This window comes from Phyllostomus discolor, chromosome 8 (assembly GCF_004126475.2).
Source record: "Phyllostomus discolor isolate MPI-MPIP mPhyDis1 chromosome 8, mPhyDis1.pri.v3, whole genome shotgun sequence".
Classification (NCBI taxonomy): Eukaryota; Metazoa; Chordata; class Mammalia; order Chiroptera; family Phyllostomidae; genus Phyllostomus; species Phyllostomus discolor.
The window spans coordinates 96,048,992-96,073,131 of record NC_040910.2 but is presented as its reverse complement, the minus strand read 5'-3'; the positions used below and the strand labels follow the sequence as shown (position 1 = coordinate 96,073,131).

At 49.2% G+C, this 24,140-nt stretch overlaps 1 protein-coding gene across 1 annotated transcript in view; it reads right to left on the bottom strand.

Annotated features, from left to right (window-relative positions):
• Positions 1–9,684, bottom strand: part of CUEDC1 (CUE domain containing 1) — a 76,749-nt gene extending 67,065 nt beyond the window's left edge. The window contains exon 1 of the mRNA XM_028520972.2: positions 9,578–9,684. The gene's annotated coding sequence lies outside the window, so the exon portion shown is untranslated. The remainder of the gene's footprint in view (positions 1–9,577) is intronic.
• Between the last annotated feature and the right edge of the window lie 14,456 nt (positions 9,685–24,140).

Genomic DNA, 24,140 nt, shown 5'->3' with positions numbered 1-24,140 from the left:
CCTCCAGGCTCAGCTTCTCCTCCCTCAGCTCAAGTAAGAGGAGGAGCAGTCACAGAGTAAGTAAGAAGCACAATCTGCAAGTTGGAAAGACCTCCCGTCAGCACCCTGTCCAGGCTCAGCAGCCTGGCTGTCTGAGCTCCAGTCACAGCTCCACCATTCATGGCTGTGTGGCCTTGGGCACCTTGACTTAACCCTTTGCATCTTGGTCTCCTCATATGTAAAGTGTTGATACTATCTTTGTAGGTTTGAGTAATTAATACTCTTAAAATCCTTAGAAAGGTTCCTAGCATGCAGTACGCATGTAATAAGTGCTGGTTATTATTATTTAACGTTCACAACAATCCTATGTGCAGGGGGTGATTATTACCAGCTCTGTTTACTGATATGTTCAATAGCCACTTCTTATTGTGCATATAATAATAGATTAAGCTCAAGAAAAGTACAAATTAAGAAGTTGTCCTCGCTGGTGTAGCTCTGTGGATTGAGCTTGGGCTGTAAACCAGAAGGTCGCTGGTTCGATTCCTAGTCGTGGCACATGCCTGTGTTGCAGGCCGGGCCCCCAGTGGGGGCCACATGAGAGGCAACCACATATTGATGTTTCTCTCCCTCTCTTTCTCCCTCCTTTCCCCTCTCTCTAAATAAATAAATAAAAATAAAAATAAAAAGGAGTTAAGTAATCTGTTCAGAATGACAGTCCAGACATTTCTGAGCTGAGGGGGATCTCTGGTCTTTTATTTTAAATGTTTTTAAATTTATTGATTGGTTTTTAGAGAGAGGAAGGGAGACAGAGAGAAACAGAAACTTGCTGTTCCATTTATTTATGCTTTTACTGATTCTCGTATGTGCTCTGACCTGGGATCGAACCCACAATTTTGGTGTATTGGGATGATGCGCTAACCAACCGAGCTACCCAGCCAGGGCTTGGATCTCTGCTCCTGAACTGCACACTGCACACACACAAATCTCACACTTTAGAACTCTCCCTCCCTCAGGCATGGAAATTCGAGAAGTCTGGTGGATGGGCATCAAAAACAGATTTCAATTCTGTAATGCCCAGAGAGTGGCAGTATCTCGAGAATACTGCAGGATCTGCCAAACAAAATTAATTTCCATTTGTTTTCAGATTCCAAGAAAATATACCAACTCTGCTTACAGGAGTGGGTGCCACCCCACCCAAGGTGTCAAAAGACCCCACCAGGCTGAGAATCACACTGGCCTCCACAATGTTTCAGACTAAAAGGGCTCTCCCGGGAGGCTCCTATTCCCTAGGCTGTCAACGATTTGAAAAAAAGGTCAGTGCAAACCATTTGGGAGTGCATTATACAGGCATGGCCTAAGACATGTGGGCTTCTGCCAAGCCCATATTTTTTAAAAACATGCACTGTCTTCACCCTTGATAAATAGCAGCCAGGCCACAGAAATATTTCCATTATATTCAAAAGCCTGAGTGCCACGACAACTCACTGAGGTGGACGTTTCCAATTCCAACAGAACTCCTCAATAAAAACATCTCAAATCACCCCAACCTTTCCAGCAGAGGTAACAGATTGGAAGTCCTAAACATTTGTAAATGATATTTGTGGAAATAAATGATGTAAACACACGACCTCATGCCCAAAGTTTAATTGCATCTGACAGATGGATTAAGCTCATCTTCTAGCTCTATTATGAACTTCATTAGATTTCTACACAAGCACCTTTCGCAAATGCTCTTCATGTATTTCAAGGCTGTGATGAAATCACCACATGGCCATGCTGGAGAGAACTAGGAATAAAAAGAGTCTAGCATTGTAGCCCGGGCTCTCCCACTAACTAGCCATGTGATTACCTGAAATGATAATAACAACAACAACAATAATAATAACTGCAGCAGCACTTAGCATTTATTGAGGACTTACAACACACCAAACCTGTGCTCAGGGCTTTATAAGCATTGAATCCTCAGCAGCAACCACTGGGGACTATTATCCCTCCCACTTCGTGGGTCAGGGAACTCAGACTCAGAGAGACTGAGTGACTGGCCCTAAGAGCACAGCAGTGACTGGCAGAGGCTGGGTGTAGAGAAGGGTGGTCTACCTGGTATTCTTAACCACATATCGTGGGTCTTTTCAAGGTGCTTAACAACCCAGGACCCCAAATTCCTCTAGGGGCCATCTGGATGATCTTCGAAATCCTCTCCAGCTTTAAGATTTAACAACTCTCCCTTTTAGAAATCAAATGAATTTACAACTGTGAGAAATAAAGCCCAGGGATGCTCTAGCGCTGCTGAAGTGGAGTGAAACGTCTGTGTGCGCCCCACCTGGATCCAGTCCGGAGAGGAAGCGGCTGCTTTTCTAGGATAATGATGCCCTGCGAAACGACCAGACTGGCCCCAGGCCACTCTTGGAAAACAACAGCTTGAGGCTCTTACAGGATGCACCTAAGTGCAAAGGTCTGCAAGTTCTCAACTATCATCAGCTCTCAAACCTGAATTGGACCTTTTTTTCCCCCTTTAAGGAAAGTCAAATGCAAGAAAATACTGCACAGTAGGGGTGAGTGTAGTTCTTGTGGCATACTTAACTCTTTGCTTGCCTCTCGGGTCTACACCCACCCATGGAAAACCTACCTCATCCAGGTAATCACCCTGTCCTCCTAGCCCTGTAACTGCACAAGGCTTTGTCCCATGCACACCTGCTGACAGATGTCCTTATACGCTCCCTCCCTCTCCACCCGGCCCAGTCTGCAGACACACGCTCAGTGGGCAGCCTTCCCGAGTCCATCTCTGATTGATCTTCTTCCTCTCCCTGCCCAGCACCGGAGTTCCCTGCCCACCCACCAAGCCAGGAGTTGACACAGCCAAGGGTGAAACATTCCCCCAGCTCACCCTCCTCTCGCTCTCCGCAGCTCACTCTCTCAGCTCCTGGTACAGCCTGAAACCAAACCGAATCTCAGATCTGAACGGAATGAAATCATTTCCTACGCCTGATCATCCAACTTGACCACAGAGAATCTTTTCCTCAAAAGAGCTCCAAACCCAGCTCGCTGGTCACCCAAAGAAACCGAGCTCTGCAGGGTGCCCCCTAGAACCTAAGGCTCCCTTAATGAACAGAGATGACAGGGTCAGGGGAGGAAGCAAGAGTTTGTGCCATGGTGTTTTCTGCTGCGGCTTCTCTTTGATTTGCACAAGCCGATCTAAATTCTCCCTAGGAACAGCAGTTCACCTTCCGGTATGTTAAACTCATTGTCCAACAGTTCATATATGGCACATTCTTTTTTTTTTTAGATTTATTTATTTATTTACTTACTTATTTTTAGACACAGGAGAAGGAAAGGAGAGAGACAGACATGTGCCCTGACTAGGAATCGAACCAGCGACCTTTTGGTTCGCAGGCCTGTGCTCAATCCACTGAGCTACACTGGCCAGGGCCAATTTGGCACATTCTTAATAAGATTCTGTTCTGAGAGCAAGTCCCGTTCTTCATGGGGATCTCTATAGCCATTTTGCTGAATGCAGCTCAGATTGCTATACCACGTTTTCCTCAATTTGAAAAATGCCACCTTTACTTCTGTGCAAGGAACAACAACAAAAAACTAAAACAAATAAAGCAAGTCAACATAAATGAACATTCACATCAGCCCATGATAATCCTTCAAAGAATTCTACATTTTGGGAAAGATCCTAAACCATGTTTTGTTGATCACCCTTGCCCGCAGCACAACTTTGGGCACCCTTCTCTGTTGCAGAGAGTGAGTTACATAATGATAATGCTTTTGGCTGAAGCAAAACAGAATGGGACGGCTAAACATACTGGCCCTACAAGTGGCGGGTAAAAGAGTAGTAGCTTTTGGATTGTCTGCTATTTTATGCTTCATTCAACAGAGGTTCCTGAGAGCCCCATATAGGTGCCTGAAGCTCTTCTAGGTGTTGGGCCAGGAGGGTAAATGAGCTGGCCTGCTAGCCCCAACTGGGCACGCCATTCTCGGGAACATCTGACTAGGAGCTGATGCTGTCTCTAGTTTCAACAGCCAGACAAATGGTCAATATAGGTTTTCTACAGCCCTCTTCACAAGGCTTGGTTGGGCTCCATCCCCCAGGGTGCTGGGCACTCCCAGAAAGTATCACCCCTCTGACAGGATCAGTGCAGGCAGACCCTCCACCCCTTCTTGGGCAGATAAGGTTTGGATCTTGGCTCACTAATATATGGGTGCGCCTCTCAATGGTACTGGGAAATCTCCAATCACTTCAATGGTAAAATGAAGGGTTAAGCCAGATATCAGCAACCTTCTAGCTCAAAAATTCCAGCTCCTTTCACCCTCGTATCACTGAGCTGACACAGACCTCTCTGGGCCTTTATTTCATCTTCCTGTCTCCTGATGAAACCTTTAAACCACAAAGACAAATGGAACTGGTTCCCATTTCTAAAAACCTTTGTGGGAGGCCATTCCCCTCCACTCCTATGAGTCACTTGCTCTCACATCCTCTGTGGAACCTTGTCCTCAAACCTTACTGGAGTCCTTCCTCTGCAGCTTGCATTCATTTGCCTCTGGTTATCCTTCTAAGTACGCAGACAAGAGTGAATCACTGTTCTGAGCAGTAACTCGAACGAGATTTTTATTTCTTCAGCATATTCACAGGCATTACAGGCAGTGACTATTAAAAACCACCAAGACATCAAGGAAGCCAACCACACTTCCCAGTTCCTGCCTTATCCAGAAAATGTGACCCTAGGTTACACTCTGAGTTCACAGAGTAGGAGAATAATGTCACTGCCCCCTGGGCAGATCAAAAGCCCTGGAAATAGCAGCCACTTTGACCCTCACTCAGCCCAAGTACCCCTCTTCCAGGAAGCCTTCCCTGCTCCAACTCCTCTTCTGGATGGCAAAGCATTCTCTCCTCAGTACTTGCCTCACTGCAGCACTTGCCACAGCAACTACTACACCACAAGCATCATGTAGGCAGGGGCCATGTCCTCGTGACCTCTGCTCTCAGGGACAGGTTCTGGTAGAGTGTCTGGCACTCCGCCAGGGATTCCCAGCAGACTGTGCTAGCCTGATCCCTCCAGACAAGTTCCCATGATGCCTGAACACTGACAGCCCTTCAAGCAGAGCACCAAACTACCCCCTACCCTCCATCCCCCAGCTCTCAGTAGGGGTCTCTCAGAGAATTTCTCTGAGAATGTACACTCTGCAGCCTGGGCCTCTTAGGTTCAAATCCTGGCTCTGCCACTTTCTAGCCATGTGATCTCGGGCAAGTTATTTCACCTCTTTATGTCTCTGTTTCTTCACTGAAAAACAGAGGTAATATCTCTTAGGGTCTCATGAGGATTAAATGAGCTGACCCACAAGGAGCATTTGGAACGGGGTCTGACCCATAGCATGTGCTCAGTGAGAGCTGGAGTTATTATTTCCCAGGCCTATTACTTTACGGAACTCACCACCCACCACCCGCAGCTTCCACTCTTGTCCACATAGTGCCACACCCCTCCCCCACCTCCAGGACCCTTTGCCCTGTTCCTCCAGCACCAATGGCAGCAGCAACATAAAAAGCCATTCACCCTTCCTCATCTTCTCCCCAGCCCACCTCTACCAGCTTATAAGGCACATTCTCCATAGAGAAGGGAGAAGAGCTGGTTCCACAGCAGGGCCATAAACGCTGAGTCATTCTGCCCCCACTGTGCCTCTCTATCCATCACCCTTGACGTTTCAGGCTCCCCAGCTTCCCACTGCGCGGTCCCCTCTGCTCATAACTTAAGAGCAAGCCTCACCCCAGCCACCTCACCCCAGCCCAACCCACCCCTACCCACCCCTCCAAAGGCCAGGCTCAGCCTCTACAGTTTTTACCAAAGGTTTTCCTTAACAACAAGGAGCCTCAGAACCTTCGCACCATGTGCAGAAAGAAAAATAACGGTGTCTGCTCCAAAAGTGTTTACTGGTGGTTGCCAGATAGGAGGGGACTTGGAGGGGGGGGCTGGGTGGAAAAGGTGAAAGGACTATTAAAAAGTACAGATTGGCAGTTATAAACTAGTCGCAGGGATGTGAAGTGCAGCAAAGGGAATACAGTCAGTAATATTCTGATGACTATGTATGGTGCCAGGTTGTATGGTGCCAGGTGGGTGCAGGATTTATCGGGGGGATCGCTCTGCGAGTAACACAGATGTCTAATACTATGTTGTACCTAAAATTAATGTAATATTGTATGTCAACTGCAACTGAAAAATAAATACACTTTTAAAAAAGGAATACTTACTCTTTGTGTGGCATACATACTAGGTCTCCTTCAACTCTTCCTAGAGCTGAGAAAGTGAGGCATGAAGTCACAGAGTAAGGTGGGAGGCAGGGTTCTAAGCGGGGATGTGCAACCTCAGAGCCTATACTCTACGCCACAAAGCTTTGTCGCAATGGGCACAGAGTGGCAGGTTTGCCTCCGGGGGTGGAGTTCAATCAATGGAACTGGAACTTTTGTATCCCACCGATAATTCCTCAAAGACTCTCGGTGCCACCATAATGAAAATGGAAGGGTCACATTTTACGAAGAGGGAGTTTACATTTATAGGCATTGTTGCCGAATTTATCAGTACAACCTGTGTTAAAGATAAGAGTGATGGTGCATTCTCAGGGGCCACCTATTGCTCTGACACATCGGGGGTACTTACTGGGAGGCTGGAAGCAGAGGGGGTCAGAGAAGCGCTGAGAAAGCAGACACAAACCAGCATCCTAACCTCACCAACCTGTGGCAGCCAGGGCAGCAGCAGACAGACAAGTCCTGGCCACTGAGGAATGTGAATTGTGAGTCACTGCCACGGGACCCTGCCACCCCACTCAGACAACTTCCACAAGGCAAGGATCGCTGGATCACAGCATCTCCATGGCCCTTTATGGCTCTTTCTTCCCATAAGTGTTAAGAGCCAACAAAACAGAGGCATCACTTCCTCCAGGCCATGCGAATAGTCAGAGGTGATCTCTATCTGACTCCCAGCTTCCTGCCTCCACGGCTCCAGAATGCTCCTACCTGTGTTGTTTACTGCTATGGTGGGAATAAGGAAGAGTAAACATAGGAAGCTCTGAAGAAAGAAAAAACGTGAGTGCTCCTATACATCAAATACTGTGCTTGCTATTTAAACAAGGAAAATCCCCATGAGCTCCCTCGGTCTGGAGGCCCTGGAGCCTAAGAAGGGCTTCTCATTACCAAGGCAAAGAAGTTGCAGATGGCAGACTCTACCAAAGGCTCTTCCAGATCCCCAGCAAGGGTAGATGTCACAAACACCTGAGTGGCAGCCAGGGCACAGTGAGCTTTGGCTGAGAAACAGAAGGCAGGCCAGGCCTCCTCGGATGTACTGGGGATGATGACAGCCATCTTCTCTGGCCTTTTAAAGTCCAGAGGGATTGAAGGAACCTACAATACATAGACCTTGGTCTGGGACAGCTCTACCCCAAGACCTACTCAAGAGGAGGTGCGTCTTTTGCATTTAAGCTTTCCACCGAAGTACCTTCTCCTTTCTTCCCCAAGAATGAGCTGAAGCTCTTCAAGCACCTGGATCCTATACTCAGCTGAAACACCTGACCTTATCCCGTATTTACCTCTAATTCAATAGCCCTGTGGCTCCAGCCCAGTGCTGGACCTGAGCCTTCCTACCACAAAGATAGCAGAACAGCCCCTGGAGAAGTGTTCCCCATCTGTCCCATCCTCTGGCTAACTGCAGGAGCAGGGAATCTAGCCCCGCTAGAGGTCTCTATGACCGCATAGGTCTCTATGGCCACAAGCCCAAAGTGGCATCAGAAGGTCATGAGAAAAGATTTCCTGAGAGGTCTAGTGTTCACACTCTGGGGTTACTCACAGACCAGACACAAAGGAGGGGACTGTTCTGAATGGCTTAGGCTGGACCACAGACTCTAGGTCAGGGGTCTTTCTAGGGTCCCAGTTCCAAAGAGTACAGTAACCCTCTGATATTGCATACAGAACGTGTCCCTGCATTGTGTGCATGTTTGGGGAGTGGGGAGGAGTTAGAGTTTTCATCTGATTCTCAAAAGGGTGCATGATCCCAACCCCTTGACCCCAAGTTCCCCCCAATTCACCTTATGATCTCTAGGACCTCCCTAGCTCTCCAAGGTCTCTCTCCTATTCAAGGATGCACCGGGGCCTGAGACACCACTACCGTTACCTTGCCCCCTGCTCCTTCCAGCAGCAGAAAGTGGACAGGGGCTTTCAAACCCAACCCTCCCCCACACAGCCTCCAGCTTCCGGGTGACCTGACCCAGGTTTCTCTCTCCATTCCAGAGAAGCCACCCTCCATTCAAACTGAGGTCTCAACAGCATCCACCGCCCCCAGCATATCGGGCAGGATTTCACACTCAATCCCACAGGGGCCAAATCTCCGGGTGAGATGACTTCCTCCAGGAGAGAACTCCTGGCGTCCCTGACCTCCTTCCGCCACACCAGCTATAGGTGACTCCGCCCAGGCTGTAAAGATGAGTATGCTTGCCATAGAAGAGTGATGAAAGGCCAGAAAATCTTCCTGAGTCCTTTCTCTTGGGCTAGGTGGTTCAGAGTGCGGCAGGATAACCAACAGGAAGGCTTGTTCCCCATGTCCCATTACCCGCAATCTTTGGTGATGCTCCTGCCTAAGGGTCAGGTGAGGAGTGACGTGGTCTGTCTATAGTCTGCATCACCTCTAGTACAACTTATTTCGAAACTCCTAGTCCTTCCCCTCACCCTCCACTCCGGGGGCGAGGTGGGGGGAGAGAAGAAAGAAAGAAAAGAAGAAAAATCAGAAACCTCTCTCCCCCTAAAATAAACTCCTCTCCCAGAATTTAATTTTAGTATAAATGTCTTGGAGCTAAAACTTCTTATAAGGGGGGAAGAAATGGGCAAGCCATTCCTAGGTGTAAGGCAACAATGCAAGGAGAAAATGAGGAGGAAAGAACGAATTAACGCAAACCCCTACCCCCCAGAGCTTAGAGCCCGGGCCACAGACAGCGGGAGGGGCGGGGGAGCAGGGGCGGGGACAGCGCTTTCTGAACTTTCCCTAGCCTAGACGCCAGGAGATGCAGCTCCCAGGGGACTGGGTGGGAACAGGACAGGTTGAGGAGACCTGTGACTTCGGTGGGGGCAGGAAGCGAACCTCCCATCCTCCTAAAAGGAGCTCTGCCCAGCAAGCGCCCCCCCAGCCGCTGCCAACCAGCTACAGCCCCCAGGCCGGGGCAAAGCGGGGAGGGGCGCCGACACAAAAGGGGGAGCGGCTGCTTAAGGGACTCCGGGCGGCGCCCGCTGGGGGAGGCCTCGCTACCCTGCCTGGCGCCGCCCGCCCGCGCCCACCCTTTAATCCCGCGCCCGGCTCCCAGCCCCCAGAAGCCCGCACGTCCCGCGCGCCCACGGCCGGGAATGAGGTGGGGTCTCGGGAGGGAAGCGAGCCCGGGACCCGCCGCACGCGGCTGGGCTCCCGGGAAGCCGCGGCGGCAGCACCGGGAATCAAACTCGTGCCGGCCCGGCCCTCCCGGCGGTGCCTCGGCGATCGGTACCGAGAAGGTGGGGCCGCCGGGCCGGGGCCGGGATGGCGCGCCGGGCGGCTGGCTGCGGCCGGGGACGAAAGGGAGTTCTTACCGAGCAGCCGCCACGCGCGTCCGCGCCCCGCGGGCCGGTGGGGCCGGCGGGCTGGGGGAGGGGCGGCGATCCCGCGGCGGCGGCAGCGGGCCCGGCGCAGCGGCGCGGCTGGGGCGCGGGAGGCGGAGAAAGCGAGGCGAGGCCAGCTTCCTAGCGGCGGGCGGCTGGAAATGCAGCTGTCCTCGCGCGCCTGCCGGCGCGGCCACAAGTGGGGCCGCGCGGGGAGGAGCGGGGCTGCGGGCGGGGCGGGGGCCCGGCGGCGGCGCCCCCAGACCCTCTCGGACGCGGGACCCCTTTCGGGCAGGAAAGCAACGCGGTGGCGGGGGCTGGGGGTCGCCGGGTGAAGGTATGAAAATCCCAGCCGCGTCGTCCCTCCCCGGCCGGCGAGCAGGAGGGCGTGAGCGAGAAGCCTCGGTATCCCTGGCAGAGCCGGCTGCCTCGCGTCCTGCCCTACAGGCTCGCGGAGCGGCGCTGGGACGGCGCACCCGGGAGAGAGCGGAGCAGGAAGGCCTGGACTCCGAGGGGAACCGAAAAGCAGGGCTGCCCCGAGAAGGTTGGGAATGTGGACCCACATATGGGGCCTGGGACAGCTGAAGGGTAGGGGAGAGGCAGCCCCCAGGGAGTTAGGACTCAGGAAAGGAAACAGTAAAATGCCAGGGCCAGAGGTAGGCAGGAGGTCAGGGCGTCAAAGATTACCCGTTCGCACCATCAGCTACCACCTGCCACCTCCCCGTCGCCTCCCCAACACCCCTGGCCGCTTCAGGGACTTCTGAGACCTGAGAAGATTTTCCACAAAACTTGTTCAATAAATGGAAAATCAACTTTGACTATTCTTTTTCCATGTGGTTTGGTTTAAAACGCCACTTTGGGGGAGGGTAGGATGGGGCAGGGGGCGATTGCCAAGGACCTACCTGGAAGAGGAGCTACATAGGGGATCTGAGGAGGGTGAAGGCCAGAATGCAGTTCCAGCTCTGCCCCCAGACCCCTTGCAAAGGGGTCTCCTGGATAAGCCTGCCTCAGGGACCCACTTGCTCACCTGGGCCCAGACCTCAAGGAGGAGCCCCTCTCCCCTCTGCTTCTGAGGACTCGCAGTCCCCTAGCTCTGCTGAGACAAATCAATGTGCTCAGCCACAGACACATCTGATGGTGAAAACCACAAACCAAAGCACCCAGACACCATGTGTTTCCATCACTGACATGTCAAGACTAAGTTCCTTCAGCAGACTGGGAACCTGGGATGGGGAGAAACCTCAGAACCACACCCTCCTTGGGGAGGCCCCACATTAGGTTAGCATGTTGAGTGAGTCCCAGACCCCTCGGGACATCTCCCCTCTCCCATCCCCTCTCTCCTGCTCCTTCACTTGGCACAGTTGATTGTGGGGAGCGGGGATTGACGCCCCCAGGAGGTGATCCCATGGACCCCAGAGTAAATATACTTAATCTGGAGACTGACCCATGGTGACTCCTGGCTCCCCTCCCAAAATTGTGACTGAGAGCTCGGGCTTCATTCTCCTTGCTGGTCATCTAGGTCACGTTTTCACGTGTGTTACCTCACGCTTGCCCACAGGGCAGTTCAATGACCACTTTTCTGCTGACTTGCAAGACCTTCCCTGTCACCTTGGGATTTGGGGGGCCAGAAGAAAGCATCTGCGAACATGGAGCTGTCCTTGTTTGTACTCCACTTTGAGTGCTCATTAAAGCATTTAATATATTATTAATATAGTTATCAAGTGAAATTAGTCACTGTAATGGACGCTGTTCCTTGAAGAATTCCTTTCAGAGCTGTCCTCCCGGAAGCTTTCCTCAGAGCCCTTTCCTGCCTTTCCCACACCCAGGGAATCTCCCTAACACCCACCGCTGCCTCTGAGCTGAGAGTTCTCCAGGTCCCAGGCCCGACCTCCCTCCTGCACTCCAGCCCGTCATGCACAGCTGCCCACAGAGGCTCTCCACCTGCGGGCCCCTCAGACACCTCACCACACAGAGGCTAAAAGCAAACTCGAACTCAGAGTCCTTTTTTCCACAAGCTTCCTCCTCATCCTCTGGTTTAGCAGTTGGAAATCAGTCTTCATGTGCCTTCCCCCAAATTCTGTTGGTTATCAGGTTCTATTTGTTCCTCCTTCCCTTCACTCCCTTATTCCTCCAGCTTCTGCCCTGGTTCAGCACCCCACCCCCACCCCGAAGTGTCTCTGCTCACCTCCGAGAATGAAATGTCCCCTTTGCTTTCAAGCCCAACCCTCCTGACTGCTTCTGGAGACTGTCAGTTCTTCCGCCACCCTTCTCTGCTTATAACCTACAAACACCACAGGATGCCCCCTTCTAAGAAACTCTACCCCAACTCTGCCCCGCCCTCAGGCCGCTGCCCTAGTTCTCTCCTGCCCATTCATCTACTTCCTCTAAGAAACCACACATACTCTCTCTGCTTCTTCAGTTTCCACTTACTCCTCAATCTTCTACAATCTGGCTTTCTTCCCTGTCATTCCAGTGGCACTCAATCTTTTCAACCTGTGGGCCCCCTCCCTCCTCTACTCCTCGGAACCCTTGCAGCCCTGGATGAAGGTAACACCTCCTTGAAATGACTCCCACCCCCACAGCTTGATTTCCAACCCTCTTGGTTCCCAACTCCATTGCTTCAGCTCTGCCTGCCCAAGGGGCTTCTCCAGGGTGCAATCTGCCAGGGCCCAGCCTCGGCGGGTCTCCAGGTCCCCGAAGGAGGAACAGCTCAGGCGAAACAAGACACCAGGTGAGGTGCGGGAGGACAGCCAGGCTCTCTAGACCTGACTGACTCACCGAGAAAAATCAATCTTTATTTTTATAGGGTGGGTTATACAACATTCAATGCATAATATGATTATTAAAACAGAAACGGTTACCATAGAAATACCTTCGAAAAGTACAGAAGATTTTACAGATCAATCATGTTAAACAAAGAAATAACCGAAAAGTACAGGAAGTCCCACAGATCAACCATATTAAACAAAGGTTACTTTGACCAAGAGGGTCATTAATCAGATAGCCAACGAAGCTATATGAGCACAAATTTTCAAATGCTGATTATAATTAAATATCTACTAAATTTCTATACATTGGTCTAAATCAAAGGGGTACAAGGAGTGACTTAAAAATTAATTATTGTTTACAGAAATTAGATTGTCTAAATTAGATAAATGATTTTTTACCTATATCTATTAACTACATATCTGGGGGGGCATATTATGTTTCCATGTACTAAGATTATTATATTTAAATTAAAACTCCTTCCTTCTCTATTTACCTGGTCCCATCAATAACTGCTCCTGCCCAGGGCATGGGAAAGGCAGTGGTTCTAATAAATCTTGAGCTTTTGAATGGTGACTCCTGAAACATTCCTAGCAACGGCCTCCTTCAGCCTTCTGGCAGTTGGTCTGCCCATAGTTTAATTTTGTCCTTAACTTCCCAGATGAGGGAAACAGGCAACATTAGGGTTGCTAGGGGTCTCTATTCTATGATCAACAAGTCATTTCACGCAGAATCAGAGGCATCGTGCAGAGTTTTTTGTTATAAAGCACAGGTGTCCAAAAATCTCACCACCTGATGCTAATAGGGACAAGCATACGGGAAGAGATAGACAGGAGACCTGGCCACAGCCACTTCTGCTGTGCAGATGCGTCTCATCCATCCCGACTATGTCAAGGGTCAGTTGTTGGACGGCCTCCAACAGCAATCCTCTTACCTTTTTCACAAATCTCACAATTCTCAGGATGTTCTCACAGAGGGGAGAGAGGGGAGCAGGTACCAACCCCTGCGTGCTCCACTTGCCTGCAGCATAACTTTGGGCCGGTTACCTAACTCTTTCTGTGCCTCACTTTCCTCTCCTGTATTTGGGGCTCACAACAGTGCCCACCCAAAAAGACTGTAGTGAGAACTAAACAAACCTACACACATAAAGTGCCCAGAACAGTGCCTGGCACATGTTCAGTAAGCGCTAGTATTGCTACTGATACCATTACCGCCTCTGCTGTCAGGTGGATTGTTTTGAGGGCAGATTCCTGCACGTGTTCCCTTCCCTGGCTCCAGACTGGAATATGTGGCTGCCATTGGACAGGCTGTCCTACAGTCACCTCACCGTCAGCATGACAAGCCTGGAATCCATCATCTCCACATCCTCCTTTGCCAGAAATCTCTGTCCGGGAGAAGTCCACCTCCCACTCACCCATGCTACCAATTTCACATGTCGCCACCCTTCTTTCCCACATTCAAACCCCTAAGTAAACTCAGGGCTTTCTACCGCCTGAATTTCTCTGGACTCCACCGCCCCATCTCCATTCATTCCTGGTTCAGGCCACCAGGCCCCTGCCTTTCAATCCATCCTCCTCAACGCCAGCAGCTTTTTCTAAAGCGTAGACTGGAGATGCATGTCACCCTCCTGTTGAAAAGATGGATGACTCTCCACTGCTTGGAGAATGAAATTTAAACAGTTTGGAGAGGCTCTTCTCAGCCCGCCCTTAACCTACGCCCCAGCCCCTCTCCTTTCCTGTGCTGGCCCCACCTGACCACCCCCAGACTAGAACAGCTAAGGCCACTTGTTGTTCCCACTCAATACATGGGAAGCCGAGGAAAGCTTCTTGCTAAGTCTCTGGGCACATTAAGCACAGATAGCTGGAAGCGCGTCTGCCATGTCTCCCCCCATGTCTCCCCTCACCGTGAAAATGAGGCTGATAGGGAGCTGAGGGACTCAGGCTTGGAAAGAGCGGGTCCCAGCTGGCTCACAGGGAAAAGAGGACATTTCCTTTCTGGGACTTCCCCAGTCCAAGACGAAAGCAGGGGTACACGCAGTGCACAAGAGCATGCACCAGCAGCTTAGGAACAAACCACATTGTCCCAGCCTCTGGGGGACCCTCTCCCCTCCTACAATCACAATAGGCAGCAACAAGACCCAAGGCGGAAAAGAAAGTGGTGGAAACATCCAGATATTTTGGGTAATCCTTCCTCCATCTTCACCATTTGACTAAGAAACTCAAAGGAAAGTTTGAAAGAACTGGTGCTATCCCTTGGGGGTTTTAAATGAAAACATGGGTGAAAGGTGGAGGCAGTGATGCCCCCAGAAGTGAGCAAACAACCCCCTTCTGGGAGAACAAGCAGAGGGATGCCTGTGGGACTGCCAATCTCAACCCCAGCTTAGAGAGGGCTTTCTGAGGCCCTCCGCCTCCTCCAGCATGCCAGCACCAATGTCATGCCTGTGGCACTCTCTTTGGACCTTTCTTCTCTTGCATAACGAACTGCTCCCTCCCAGTCCCTTTGTCCATTCTGCCAGCCTAACTACAGCACGTGGTATTGTAGCTGGGCGCTGCGTGCGTTCCAGGAGGGTAGGGGCTGCCTTCTGTCTCAGTGGCTGAACGTCCCAGCCAGAGGTCTGGCAGGCCCGGGAGTGAGTAAATATTTGCCAAAGGGCTGACTTCTGACAGGTGGGCAAGATCTGCCTGGTTTGCCCTCCCCAAAACCACGTGTCTTCCCTTCCCTGGTAATAGTTAGGGAGGCTCCAGGGGCCCTGCCTGCGGTGCAGAGGCTGCCAGCTCGTCCTGTGCAAGGCGGTGAGGTGGAAAGGAAGCATAAATAAATGGAATTCCATGTAACCATAAAAATTGCTTTTAAAGAATATTTAATGCCTATAAAATGGTTATGACATATTACAGGAAAGGGAGGCTACAAACCAGTATAGGCAGTATGAGCCAATTTATTTTTATTTAGTTATAAACACAGAAGAAAATATGCCAACATGTTAACAATTGTTAGATGAGAGTTTTATAGGTAACCTTTACTTTGTTATTAATATTTTCTCCAGATTTCCCAAATTTCTTCCATTGAACATACATTCCTTTATATGTATATGTGTGTGTGTGTGTGTGCACACGCGCATGAGCACCTATATTTAGCCTTCAAGATCAGTATGATTGGAAGGAAGAAAGTTAAACATAACTAACTTTCCTCCATAATGATGCATAACTTAGGCTATTTTAATCCAGTTCTGTGACCATCCCCCAAGATGAACAATATGTACCCCTCTCCGTCCCCCAAGTCTAAGGGGAAGGGAGATGCAGAGCTGCCAGCAAGTAACACAAGGCAGAGTGTGACACTCGCTGAAATGAAGGTGTGAGCAGAGGGCTCCGGAGCCGCCCAGGAAGGTGTGGTTAATTCTCATGGGGAAGGGGCCAGAGAGGGCATCTTTGAACAGCTGGCTTTTGAGCTGGGCCTTGAGAGTTGAACCCTTCTAACTGGGGTTAAGGGCATTCTTCTGGGCCATGGCATCAGCTAAGGCATATTGGGATGTGGGTGAACGTCCACGGTGGCCAGGGTATGGGGGGGGGATGGCAACAGTGAGGGTGGGAGGTGTCAGATAGGGAGATGAGGCTGGAGAGTTGAGGGGGCTGTGACAGTGAATGAATGGCCTGCAACACCAAACTAAGGAATCTATATAGAAGGAGTGTGTTACAGGCTCCGGCCTGAATTTCCAAACAGAATATTAACATTGACTTTGACTTTCCTGACAACACCAAGAGTTGAGGCAGTAAGGTCTTCCACTCCTGCACCTGACCAGCTCCTGGGAAAAGCCAGGCTGGATGGAGTTAAGCATTTGCTACAAATAATTCACAGAGGCTTAAAGATTCAAATCCCAGCTTGGATCAGCAGAGTTTAGTTCCTCCTAAACACCCTCTCAGCCTAAGTATAGTGTAGTGTAGTGACTAAGTGCCGGTCAGACCAGGGGACAGCTAAATCCCTGCTATACCCAGTTTCAAGCTGGGTGACTTTGGGTGTGTTACTGAACCTCTCTGAGTTTCCATTTCCTCATCTCTAAAATGATGATAAGAATATTACCTTTCTCCTAATTAGATAAAAAACTAATAGTAAGTGATAGTTTCTTCAACACTTACAATGTATCTCTCCCTGTTTTAAGTACTTTTGCACATGTTATTTCATGTCATTTTCAGAAAAGCCTTAAGGGGCAAGCATTATTACCATTTCTGTTTTGCAGATGTGGAAACTGAGACACAGGTAAAAAATCTTGCCCAAGTTCCCACAGTAAGTGGCAGAAACAAGATGCCAACCCAGTGCGTGATATTAGAGCCCACCACTTCACTACGCCCCTGGAGATCACAATTAAGTAGTTACAAAATCACATACACAGTGCTTACCATATGCCAGTTAACATTTACATAGTAAACTCCTTTACTCCTCACCGGCCCTGTAGTAGGTATCACCACAGGCCCTGCCTACAGATTAGGAAACTGAGGCGCAGAGAGATTAAGTAACTTGCCCAAGTTTCTTCACAGAGCCGGGATAGGAACTCAGGGGGTTTGGCAGCATTGCCTGCTCCTCCTCACTCTAATACACTCAATAAACAATGCCTCTTTTACTTATTGTCATTTGTATAATTCCAAGGAGGCCTACCTGCAATTAATATAGTCCAGATGTTCAGATCTGTTTCTTCTCAGGAATGAAGATCCATAGAGGGGGTTGGGGATGGGGCAGGGTGGATATTCCTGAGTGGGACTTGGGGAGCAAGGGCCCAGGTAGAGGAGCCTGTGGGCTTGGGGGTACTGGGTGGGTTCCTTCCTGCTTGGAGGGAAGGAAGGAGAGGAAGCTGGCAGGACCTCACTGGTCTAGCCCCTGAGCAGGGCTCAGGGCACTATTGGAAATGGCAAAAATGTCTTATTCTTTGGCAGAAGAACATCCCTGGGATTGCACCATAGCCAGTTCCAGGGTGGGAGTGGTGGGCAGAGGACCCTAGAGGATTGAGTGATGTCTCTGAGGGAGATTTCACATTCTGGGTGTGTCTTTATAATAGAGGAAACAGAAACCTATCCCTGAGGCAGGACTGGGAGACAAGAAGGACAAGAGGATGCTGAGGCTATGACAAGACTAGGTTCCCAGGGTCCAGACCTTCAGCCCCAGGTCTCACACTTGAGCCTGCATTTGGGGCTAGGTGGAGGTGTGGTCAAGGCTCTCAGTTTAGCCCGCTCCCTAGTCAGGGAAGTGTCACGTGACAGTGGCTGGTCGGAGTTGCAGCACAGCCAGTATCATAACACAGAGGGGCTGGCTACCACTGCAGGGCTGGTTCACTGGAAGGCTGAACTGAGATTTAACGGAGCAGGAAAACACAGTAATTCATTTATTTATGTATTTATGGATTATTACATTCCTTCGATAGCTTATAATTTCTCATTACCGTGATTTCTTTTGATGCTTAGATTGTTCCAGATTTGGCCACTTGCTAGCTCCTGTGTTCTTTTGATACACTCTCATCTTCTTTGATACATCCCCACCCTTAATTTCTTGTACAAAGAGACCTTTTCACCATCACAGTAAAGATTGCATCAGACCACCAATGGATGCTAAATCTACAGGGAAATTTTGATGAGGAGTAGGATATTCAAATAGTCTTAAAGTGTTTCCCCACAGACTTCTTATTAGTTGCAAGGGGAATGGGGGTGGAATAATTATACAGTAGGGAAACTGGGCGACACCTAGACTGGGTGATCTAAATTAGCATTTATGAGGGGTAAGGGGAGATCGTGTGCCTCCAACTGTGATACTCCACAAACACATGCCTCAGCAGTTTGCCAGCTGAGAATGCATAATCTCAATTTAATCATGGAGCAACATCAAACACAAAATGAGAAATGTTTTATTTTTTTTAAAGACAGGGGTCTGTAATTTTAATTTTTAAAAAGCCAGCTATGTGAATGTTTCAGGAGATTAAAGAGACTCATCAACTAAATGCAATACTAGACCATGTGCTAGAGGGGAGAAAATGCTATCAAGGACATAATTAGATTAATTCACAAGATTGGAATATGCATGGTAGATTAAATAAAAGTATTAATATCATACAAATGTAAATGCATAAAGTTAAAAACTGGCCTGTGATTTAAGAACACAATAGATGAATTTGGGTAAAGAGTATATAGGTGTTTCTTGTATGATTTTCATTTTTGCAACTTTTTGTGAGCTTACAATTATTTCCAAATAAAAAGTTTTCCAAAAATATTCCGGGCTCACTTCGTGTTTTTTCCTGCTCAGACCTTGCAGTCAGCTTTTTCTTCAGAGAATGTCCAGAGCAGGAGTATTTAACCACATTGAAAAAAACAAAATAAAATAAAGCATTCCTAGCATGTGGAAGAGTACAACCAAAGACAGGAAATGTGAAATATAAGTGTAGATGATAGAAAGGACTGGTTCTAGCAAAAGTGGGTCTTCTAAAAGGCAACCGAGGATAAACTGTGGCCTCCCCCGGGGATGCAAATCACGGCCCCCAACAGCTTCCCACAAGCCTCTCCCCATTCACTCACACATTGGTGATTTGTATATAGGACACAATAAGCGGACAGATTCGCCCCCTTCCTTTAGAAAGGCAACACTGTATTCGGGGGCACGTCAGCTGTGGAAACCACAGAACTGAATTTTCTCTATTTACATAGAATGCGTAAAAATATTGTTCAGAGACTAGAAAGGGAAGCCACACTGGAGGTGGAAACTTCAGCAGAATGCTACCCGACCAATCAGAACTCAGGAGATATCAACCAATCACGGCTCGGCAATGCTCTAGCGGGGCGGGGCCGACCCGCCCGATGTTGTTGGTGTGCTTGCTCTCCCCGCCAGCCCAACTCCGACTCTAGACTTTCCTGGGGAAAATTGCAGAGAGGAGGCCTGCAAAGTACAATAGATTAGGCTAAAGCGCGGAGGGCCTCGGATGCTAGGGTTGGTAGTAGTGATGCTAGGGTACCACAAGATGTTGACCGATCCAGCCCTAGCACAACCCACTTTTGCCGAGCGCTCTGCCGGGCCCCTCTCTCAGGCGCTGGAGTCCACGGCGCTGTAGGGAGAGCAGGTGGAGCTGATGAGAGCTGACTGCAGAGCAAGCAGGTCTGAGAAAGATGTCAGGCTTCTCCTCCCCATTCGACCTGGGTAGGTGGTGGCACTCCCTGTGTTCTTGGAAAGGCAGGAGGTGAGGCCTGTGCCATTCTTGCAGCTAGCTCTAAGAACAAGCTTTCGGACAGGATGGTGTGATTGCAGAGTGAAGCAGTGCAGGCGCCTTCTCTGGATATAGCGCATGGCAGGGGAATGAAGCTGGTTGGAACGACTTGCCTGAAGCAGGGTGCACCATTCCCAGATAGGCGCATTATCAGGACACCTTTTCCAGGTCTCCCAGCCTGGCGATTCTTCCCTGGATCTAATCCGAACCCTTCCTGCCACATCTCTGGCCAGCTGCTTTTGAGATGTCTTCCATCTAACTCTCATTCCTGGGATAAGGTTCTGGTTCCCATGCAGGATACCCATCTTCAAAATCTCAGTCTGAGGTGGGGAAGCCATGCAGGAAGGCATTCAGTTCCTTTGCAGCTCTTTAAGAGAATGGGGTTGGTGCCTCCAGGCCAAATGACTCTGTCCTTAACCATATAGGAAATAGGAGGACCAGGTGGAGGTGGGGTACATTGCATCTGTGGCTCCTTTTTGTGTACTAGGCTCTGTGCTAAGCACTTTAGATGAATTAGATCCTCAAAAACTTTACTAGGTTGGAACTATCATCCTTATTTTACAGCCAAGGAAGAAGGCCAGAGAGGTTATTTATCTTGCTCCAAGTGACCCAGCCTGGATTTACACCCAGGCCTGGTGGATTCCAAGCCTCTGCTCTTCATTACAACCCTGTCTCACAGCACCTACTGGCTGGCTGGCCTTTCTCCCAGGTCCTGCTCTGCTCTGGGTTCTCTGGGGGCCTCTCTGACCTGTTGTTGCTATTTCTGGCCTTGGTGCTTGGTTCCTCCTTGTATTTCAGGATTCTGGAAGGAAAGTCAGTAAAAACCACAGGCTGCCATGGCCCCACTAATTTGGAACCAGAAATTTAGGGGATATGGCAAGACATTTGGAAATAGTATAGTCAAACTTAGGAACCAGCCTTCCTTCTGGGGGTGGCACTGGATTACCTCTACTGTACACCGAGGAGGGATCACCTAACTGCCTAAAGTTACAGGGAAGGTTTCAGAGGGATCAACATTTATTTATTTATTTATTTTTAAAGATTTTATTTATTTTTAGAGAGAGGAGAAGGGAGGGAGAAAGAGAGGGCGAGAAACATCAAGGTGAGAGAGGAACTTGGATTGGTTGCCTCTCGCATACACCCTGTCTGGGGACTGAATCCCCACCCAGACATGTGCCCTGACCAAGAATTGAACTGGTGACCTTTTGCTTTGCGGGATGATGCTCCAACCAACTGAGCCACACCAGTCAAGGAGTAAAGGATCAACATTTAAGTTGGGCTTTGAGGGACATCCAGGGGTTCACAATGGAGAAAATGTTGGAGGGTCTCTTGTGGGGAGGCCATTCTAGGCACAGGAAACAGCATATACAAAGGCCCTGTTGTCACTCTCTCTTTCCCCAACTTGCCCCTTGACCCATTTGTCTCCCTCAGAGATCGTTGACAGCCACATAGCTTCTGGGGTTGACAACATGACAGGACCTCCCTTGTGTTAGACATGTCACCCTGGAGTCAGGGCCTACTTTCTTGGGATAAAGTTCTGAGAATCCAAGAGAGGGGAGCCCTACTTCTTTAGCTGGAAGGGGTTCATGGGCTCCCACTGCAGGGGCGATTCTCTGATAATCACTTGAATCTTACCTGTTTCTTCAGCCACTGATTTTGTTCTTTTTCTGGTTAAGAAGGGCACATCTTTTCTTCTGCACACTGACTGAAGCTAGAATAATTGCAGCTGGATTCGACTAGCAGCCTAGAGTCCTCAGAGCAACCGTGCCCAGAACAGGGTGGATGCATGAAGAGGGAAGGGCCTCAGCATGGGGTTACACCACAGGAAGCACAAGGACATTTTCTCCAAAACCTTTTCCTTTCCAGGGCCTCTTCCCAACTTCCAAGTTCCCCTTTCCCCTCCCCTGCCTTCCCCTAAACAAAGTTGATTTCTCTCTGGCACTTTACCCACCATTTACAAAGCTAGGAGTTTCTTGGCTATGAGCAGGGACCTTGGGGATCTGGGCTTCTTCAAGTCAGATCTGAGTGGATTTAGGCTGACACTGTAGGGACTGTGGCTTTGGTGGCCTCCAATTGCCCCTAAGACTGATAAAAGACTTGGCTTCCAGTCCCATCTCTATGAGCAGCCTCTAGAAATGACACATCTGCTACCAGTGTTGGACTTGGGTACTCACTGCCAGGCAGAGCTACTGGACCAGTCACTGGAAGGGCACATCCCTTCCATTCCCTTGGTCTCCTCATCCTTTTCAGCTGCCATGACAAAGAAATAGCTTACCTGCGGAAGAAAATGCGGTCCTCAACTGCCTATCTTCAGCCTAGTAGTTCTTTCAGACTCTACAATGCCTTTAGGAAAAAGTGACATCCAGGTAATGGCTGATGCAAGTAGACCTCGCCTTGAGAAAACTCCATGAACAGTGTGAATTTACCAAAACACCCCAGAGAATTCTTCCTGCATGGTTGGCAGTTACATGTCAGAAAGAATTTACTCCAACAAGAATAGTGATTTTTCTCATTTATGCATGCTTCGAAGAGATATTTAGGTGTTGGGAGGGAAGTGGAACATCAACCTAAAGAAGATAATCAGGGATGAAGAAATTTCTGAAATTATGATGCAAGTCAGTGGTGATAGAGAATCTGAAGTGAACATCCATCCCTTTACCATAAGGCAGTTTTTATAAAATGAAGTGTACTTAACCCTCATGATCCAGGCCCAAGATCTGGGCCAAGTGCCTGTCTTGGGAAGAGGAAATGTAACTAGCCAACCCCTGAAGGGTTGGCCCAAGGAGAGGGTTACATTACAGAGATCCAAAGCAAAGCCCTTGACCTTCCCTCCATTCCTTTCTTGGGAATTACATGGGCCTTAGATTGCCCCAAAGTGAGCAGCCAAGAAAAGCTGGAGTCCACATCGACGCAAAACCTGTTATTGTTCAGCCCTGAACCTGCCTGTCCCCACTACTTTTAGAGGACCCAGGGAGATTATCCAGTAATCTGCCAGGGTCAGAGCAGCTATGAGGAAGATTTATAGACCCAAATGGGGTCAGTCAAATGGTCTTCTTTCAGGCTACGAGTTCTTCAAGAAGGAAATGGAGAAAGTGCAGGACTGAGGCCCAGATTTATTATGGCGGGTAGGGGAAAGTGATTACTATCCCATGAACACATTGGACTGTTTTAGCCCAGTGATCTTTGAGGCTAAATGATCAATGATCTTTCTACAGAAAAAAACCTCCACTATTCCATCTACATCCCAAACCCAGGTCTCTCCAGAGAGGACCAAACTACAGGGTCCTTTGAGAAGGGCAGGAACACCTGGACAGCCAGGACTGGAAAGATTAACTAGCAACTCAGTGAACTAACACGTCTGTTCCTAGACAAAAGCAACACCAGGAACTCTTTTTCTCCAGCTGTTTTCACGGAATCAATAAAGACACCAAAGCAATTACCAGTTTAGGAAGCCTCAATTCTGTGTTAAACAGATGTAGGTATCCACAGCTTTTTCATGAGATGAAGTGTCAGATTCACCTTGATTTGCTGTGTAGTGATACCCTCACTTGGGTACTTGTCATCTCTCTTAAGAGCCTTTGTCGTAGCCCTGGCTGGCGTAGCTCAGTGGATTGAGCGCGGGCTGGGAACCAAAGTGTCCCAGGTTCGATTCCCAGCCAGGGTACATTCCTGGGTTGCAGGCCATAACCCCCAGCAACTGCACATTGATGTTTCTCTTTCTCTCTCCCTCCCCCCCCCTCTCTCTCTCCCTCCCTTCCCTCCCTAAAAATAAATAAATAAAATCTTAAAAGAAAAAAAAAAAGAGCCTTTGTCTTCATCACCTTTACATGTCTGTTAGTACTTAACGGTGCCTGGTCCACTGTTGGTAATCAAATGATGCATTTAGTGGAACACAAGTGGGTTTGGAATCCAGCCTGAAGCCCCTTTCAAGCAAAGAAACAAGTTCTGGAGTATGAGAAGAAATGTTTTAAGCCCACCTCTTTTGGGTAGAACTGGGGGCTAAGCTTGTGGCCACTCCCAAGGCCTGGCTCCCTGGGCTTTTATTCCAACTGATTGGCAGGGGTACGTCTCCAGTCTGGTGCATCTCCACCCTCCCACAGTATCTCAATACCAACCAGCCTGACAGTTCCTCCTTCTCTCTCCAGCCCAGTACCGACTTTTGTGCACCTGGAGAAGCAGTGCTTCAACAATTTCTCTATCATGGTGAGTTGGTGAAGCTTCTGAGGTATTAAGCAATCAATCATAACATTTGTGACCGGTTAACTTTAATTTGTCAAAATAAATCTGCAGTATTTTGCATGTTAGTAATACAGTGCTGGTATTGACAGGAAAAATCATCATCTGCTTACATAGAAACCTTCATTTAGGAGCACACCTTGGGAGGGAAATGAATACACAATGAAAGGCAAATGCAGGCCAAGCAGCAAGCCCTAGAGCATAACAGGCTGATGTCAGATTTGAGGATTATCTAATACAACTGGTTAGCTGCTAATCTGATAAAGGGGTTGCTCTCAACCAGGTTACAACTGGAAGGAGAAAACAAAACCTCTGCTTTTC